Source organism: Salmo salar, chromosome 28, assembly GCF_965601325.2.
Source record: "Salmo salar chromosome 28, fSalSal1, whole genome shotgun sequence".
NCBI lineage: Eukaryota > Metazoa > Chordata > Actinopteri > Salmoniformes > Salmonidae > Salmo > Salmo salar.
In genome coordinates this window covers 43391547-43397500 of record NC_138318.1, presented here as the reverse complement: position 1 = coordinate 43397500, position 5954 = coordinate 43391547, and the positions used below count along the sequence as shown (strand labels likewise).

Sequence of the window (5954 nt, the reverse complement as noted above, 5' to 3'; positions counted from 1 at the left end):
GCTTTCCCATTTGTTTGACATTGTCAAGACTACTGCTGTTTAGGCATGCGGTTGCGCTTGCAGGGTTTGGTGTCAAGGTGTTTGTGAGTGAGTGTGAGCGGCCTGTGCAGATCAAATTTTGCTGCATATTTTGGAAAATGAGCATAAGTTCATACACTTACTACTTCCACATTTCTAGGATATTAGTAGTCCATGATGGGTGTTAGTAGTCCACGAGGGGTGTTAGTAGTCCATGATGGGTATTAGTAGTCCACGAGGGGTGTTAGTAGTCCACGAGGGGTGTTAGTAGTCCATGATGGGTATTAGTAGTCCACGAGGGGTGTTAGTAGTCCACGAGGGGTGTTAGTAGTCCATGATGGGTATTAGTAGTCCACGAGGGGTGTTAGTAGTCCACGAGGGGTGCTAGTAGTCCATGATAGGTATTAGTAGTCCACGAGGGGTGTTAGTAGTCCACGAGGGGTGTTAGTAGTCCATGATGGGTATTAGTAGTCCACGAGGGGTGCTAGTAGTCCATGATGGGTATTAGTAGTCCACGATGGGTATTAGTAGTCCACGATGGATATTAGTAGTCCACGAGGGGTGCTAGTAGTCCACGAGGGGTGTTAGTAGTCCACGATGGGTATTAGTAGTCCACGAGGGGTGTTAGTAGTCCACGAGGGGTGTTAGTAGTCCATGATGGGTATTAGTAGTCCACGAGGGGTATTAGTAGTCCACGATGGATATTAGTAGTCCACGAGGGGTGTTAGTAGTCCACGAGGGGTGTTAGTAGTCCACGAGGGGTGTTAGTAGTCCATGATGGGTATTAGTAGTCCACGAGGGGTATTAGTAGTCCACGATGGATATTAGTAGTCCACGAGGGGTGTTAGTAGTCCATGATGGGTATTAGTAGTCCACGATGGGTATTAGTAGTCCACGATGGATATTAGTAGTCCACGAGGGGTGTTAGTAGTCCACGAGGGGTGTTAGTAGTCCATGATGGGTGTTAGTAGTCCACGATGGGTATTAGTAGTCCACGATGGATATTGGTAGTCCATGAGGGGTGCTAGTAGTCCACGATGGATATTAGTAGTCCACGAGGGGTGCTAGTAGTCCACGAGGGGTGTTAGTAGTCCATGATGGGTATTAGTAGTCCACGAGGGGTGCTAGTAGTCCACGAGGGGTGTTAGTAGTCCACGAGGGGTGTTAGTAGTCCACGAGGGGTGTTAGTAGTCCACAAGGGGTGTTAGTAGTCCACGAGGGGTGCTAGTAGTCCACGAGGGGTGTTAGTAGTCCACGAGGGGTGTTAGTAGTCCACGAGGGGTGTTAGTAGTCCACGAGGGGTGTTAGTAGTCCACGATGGATATTAGTAGTCCATGATGGGTATTAGTAGTCCACGAGGGGTGCTAGTAGTCCATGATGGGTATTAGTAGTCCACGAGGGGTGTTAGTAGTCCATGATGGGTGCTAGTAGTCCATGATGGGTATTAGTAGTCCATGATGGGTGTTAGTAGCCCACGATGGATGTTAGTAGTCCACGAGGGGTGTTAGTAGTCCACGAGGGGTGCTAGTAGTCCATGATGGGTATTAGTAGTCCACGAGGGGTGTTAGTAGTCCACGAGGGGTGTTAGTAGGGGTGTTAGTAGTCCACGAGGGGTGTTAGTAGTCCACGAGGGGTGTTAGTAGTCCACGAGGGGTGTTAGTAGTCCATGATGGATATTAGTAGTCCACGAGGGGTGTTAGTAGTCCACAAGGGGTGCTAGTAGTCCATGATGGACATGAACCCAGCTAACAATTCTAGGGAGAAATAACGTTTTTATAATGTTCCCCTTTTGTTTGAGTGTCCAGTTCTCTGTTAGTTAGGGGAAAATTCTATCTATGTTAACAGAAACCTTCTGAGAACCTTTATAGAATGTTTTGGTGTTACAATTTGACATGAACATTCCCTTAATGTAAAACAGAACTTATCAAGAACATGGTTACAATGTTCTCAGAATGTACAATATTTATGTTCTAGAAACGTTTCATGTGTATCAGTTGTCGCCATTCCCAAAGAAATGTCTCCCCCCCAAAAAATAAAATTCATTACACATCACACCTTGTTACTGTTGCCACGCCCATCAAGGCCCTGATTGGCAAAGCACTGACGCATTCATAGCTCTTTGCCTGTCGGTTAGCGACACTCACACACAGTTCTTTTGACATACAGTATTTTCAACTGACATATTCGACATACATGATTACATTCTGCATTTTTATTTATCCGAAAATGATTGTTCAACATGTCCTCTCCTGGGATTTGAAATCACAACTGCTTGGTTTGCAGGACTCCGATGTTCCTGCTACGCCACCATGTCTGTGTAAGTTGTCAGTTCATTTGACTGTAATTACGCTGTGTGATTAAGAACTTCCTGGACATTGTGGAGATGCATAATATATCTTATTTACTTTTTATTTCGAGAATCAGCTTTAATTTAAGGCCACTTGAAGTGCAAATGCCGAACAATTGTGGTAAATCTCTGGTAATGCTCCAAAGCCTCTTGGGACAGCTTTATGTAGAGGCCCTAACAGCTTTATGTAGAGGCCCTAACAGCTTTATGTAGAGGCCCTAACAGCTTTATGTAGAGGCCCTAACAGCTTTATGTAGAGGCCCTAACAGCTTAATGTAGAGGCCCTAACAGCTTTATGTAGAGTGCCTAACAGCTTTATGTAGAGGCCCTAACAGCTTTATGTAGAGACCCTAACAGCTTTATGTAGAGGCCCTAACAGCTTTATGTAGAGGCCCTAACAGCTTTATGTAGAGGCCCTAACAGCTTTATGTAGAGGCCCTAACAGCTTTATGTAGAGGCCCTAACAGCTTTATGTAGAGGCCCTAACAGCTTTATGTAGAGGCCCTAACAGCTTTATGTAGAGGCCCTAACAGCTTTATGTAGAGGCCCTAACAGTTTGTCACCATTATAGTGTAATTCATGTATTGTTTAGTGTTGTGTTGTGTAGTGGCTTTGCTGGCATGCATCTAAAACATTTTTGGGGAGTTTGCCCCACCAAGATTTACACTGATTTAGCATGTATATTAAACTATGGCGAATCGCTGTATGGTAATGTTTCAATGCTGTATGTCCCATCAGTGCCACGTCTGTTTGGAGCCCCACCTGTTTAGCAAAACAATATATATGTTTTGCCTTTTTTTTAATGTTATTTTATCACATATCAGTTTGCAAACAATGTACAAAAAAAAAAGTTAATAAAGACGTATACAAACATGGTCTCTTTCTTGAGTAAAGCAGCTCCATAATGCAGGTGTTTCAGCCCAGCTCAGTGCTTCCTGTGGTGGAGGGGCAGCTCCATAATGCAGGTGTTTCAGCCCAGCTCAGTGCTTCCTGTGGTGGTGGGGCAGCTCCATAATGCAGGTGTTTCAGCCCAGCTCAGTGCTTCCTGTGGTGGAGGGGCAGCTCCATAATGCAGGTGTTTCAGCCCAGCTCAGTGCTTCCTGTGGTGGTGGGGCAGCTCCATAATGCAGGTGTTTCAGCCCAGCTCAGTGCTTCCTGTGGTGGAGGGGCAGCTCCATAATGCAGGTGTTTCAGCCCAGCTCAGTGCTTCCTGTGGTGGAGGGGCAGCTCCATAATGCAGGTGTTTCAGCCCAGCTCAGTGCTTCCTGTGGTGGAGGGGCAGCTCCATAATGCAGGTGTTTCAGCCCAGCTCAGTGCTTCCTGTGGTGGAGGGGCAGCTCCATAATGCAGGTGTTTCAGCCCAGCTCAGTGCTTCCTGTGGTGGAGGGGCAGCTCCATAATGCAGGTGTTTCAGCCCAGCTCAGTGCTTCCTGTGGTGGAGGGGCAGCTCCATAATGCAGGTGTTTCAGCCCAGCTCAGTGCTTCCTGTGGTGGAGGGGCAGCTCCATAATGCAGGTGTTTCAGCCCAGCTCAGTGCTTCCTGTGGTGGTGGGGCAGCTCCATAATGCAGGTGTTTCAGCCCAGCTCAGTGCTTCCTGTGGTGGAGGGGCAGCTCCATAATGCAGGTGTTTCAGCCCAGCTCAGTGCTTCCTGTGGTGGTGGGGCAGCTCCATAATGCAGGTGTTTCAGCCCAGCTCAGTGCTTCCTGTGGTGGAGGGGCAGCTCCATAATGCAGGTGTTTCAGCCCAGCTCAGTGCTTCCTGTGGTGGAGGGGCAGCTCCATAATGCAGGTGTTTCAGCCCAGCTCAGTGCTTCCTGTGGTGGAGGGGCAGCTCCATAATGCAGGTGTTTCAGCCCAGCTCAGTGCTTCCTGTGGTGGTGGGGCAGCTCCATAATGCAGGTGTTTCAGCCCAGCTCAGTGCTTCCTGTGGTGGAGGGGCAGCTCCATAATGCAGGTGTTTCAGCCCAGCTCAGTGCTTCCTGTGGTGGAGGGGCAGCTCCATAATGCAGGTGTTTCAGCCCAGCTCAGTGCTTCCTGTGGTGGAGGGGCAGCTCCATAATGCAGGTGTTTCAGCCCAGCTCAGTGCTTCCTGTGGTGGAGGGGCAGCTCCATAATGCAGGTGTTTCAGCCCAGCTCAGTGCTTCCTGTGGTGGTGGGGCAGCTCCATAATGCAGGTGTTTCAGCCCAGCTCAGTGCTTCCTGTGGTGGAGGGGCAGCTCCATAATGCAGGTGTTTCAGCCCAGCTCAGTGCTTCCTGTGGTGGAGGGGCAGCTCCATAATGCAGGTGTTTCAGCCCAGCTCAGTGCTTCCTGTGGTGGTGGGGCAGCTCCATAATGCAGGTGTTTCAGCCCAGCTCAGTGCTTCCTGTGGTGGAGGGGCAGCTCCATAATGCAGGTGTTTCAGCCCAGCTCAGTGCTTCCTGTGGTGGAGGGGCAGCCAGCGGGAAATACAGAGCGTAGGGGTTGGTAATGTTCTCTAGCTGCACCGTGATTGGCTCAGTGTTCTGTCACTCATGGGGACACTAATTCTGAACAAGATTTTACCAACTTTGCACAACTCTTAGGGCAACATGTATCCTTAGTTTTTGTCAAAATTGTTCAAGCTCAAAAAACTTTGTTGGGAATCATTGATAGATATTAATATTCAAACCTTGTCTCTTATTTTCAAGCAAATTTAAGTAAAGACAAAGACTAGAGCCTTCAGGAACATTCAACCCCTCTTGGAAAGCCATTCTGCTGTGTCTTTGGCATTGCAATTGTCTCACTGAAAATAAAACTAACTTTTTCTGCCAACGTTCCTCTGCAGATGTGTCTGGAACTTCCAGAAAGTTTGTCACTTTCACATCAATGAACATTTTCTGTGACCTGCGTTCTTTTTGCGTAGCACAATTCACGACCATCGTGATATAGGCCAGGGACTCATTTATCAATCATGAGTAGGCATAAAAATGTGCGTAAAAGATGCATGGGATAATTTCCGAGCAAAGGGTGAGATTAATCAATATGAAAGTTTGCTTGAGTGTGCATAAATGTACGCACAGTGCCAAGTGGTGGAATAAGGGAACAGCTTGTCAAGCGTAGCCTAGTGAATGGGTAAAATATATGTAAAAAATGTGTGAAATTGTGACATTAATAATTAGATCATTCTTCAATTTCATTGTATTTCCATTATGAAATCATGCAACATTATGAAATCCTGACAGGCTATATATATTATGACCACATTAGGCATGTCAATAATCCATATAAAGTCCAGTAAATTAGAGGTACGTGTGAAATGGAAACCATTGAGTAAATACTATAAAAGACTGAGATAATGGAAATCCACGGAGAGAGGCTGATGTTGCTCAGGTGGGACATTTGGTACACGCTGCATTTTGCAGAGAAGACATTTTTAGAGACAGTTGGGACAATTTGCAGAAAGTAAAGATCAGATATAATTTCCCAAAACTAATCTTACAGGATTTTTGCAAGGATTTAAGACCTACTTCAGGTAGGCATCCAAGTGCTATCAACCCTTGGGTTTTGGCAACCGGCACTTTTCAGTGGGAGCTCGTCGATCGGCATCTCACACCCCACGATGAGACAA

The 5954-nt window shown here is 46.9% G+C and overlaps 1 protein-coding gene across 1 annotated transcript in view; it reads left to right on the top strand.

The window, feature by feature from the left end:
- Positions 1–3236, top strand: part of LOC106590009 (uncharacterized) — a 7666-nt gene extending 4430 nt beyond the window's left edge. Inside the window, exon 2 of the mRNA XM_014180496.3 lies at positions 1–3236. This exon is cut by the window's left edge and continues 1953 nt beyond it. The gene's annotated coding sequence lies outside the window, so the exon portion shown is untranslated.
- The last annotated feature ends 2718 nt before the right edge of the window (positions 3237–5954 follow it).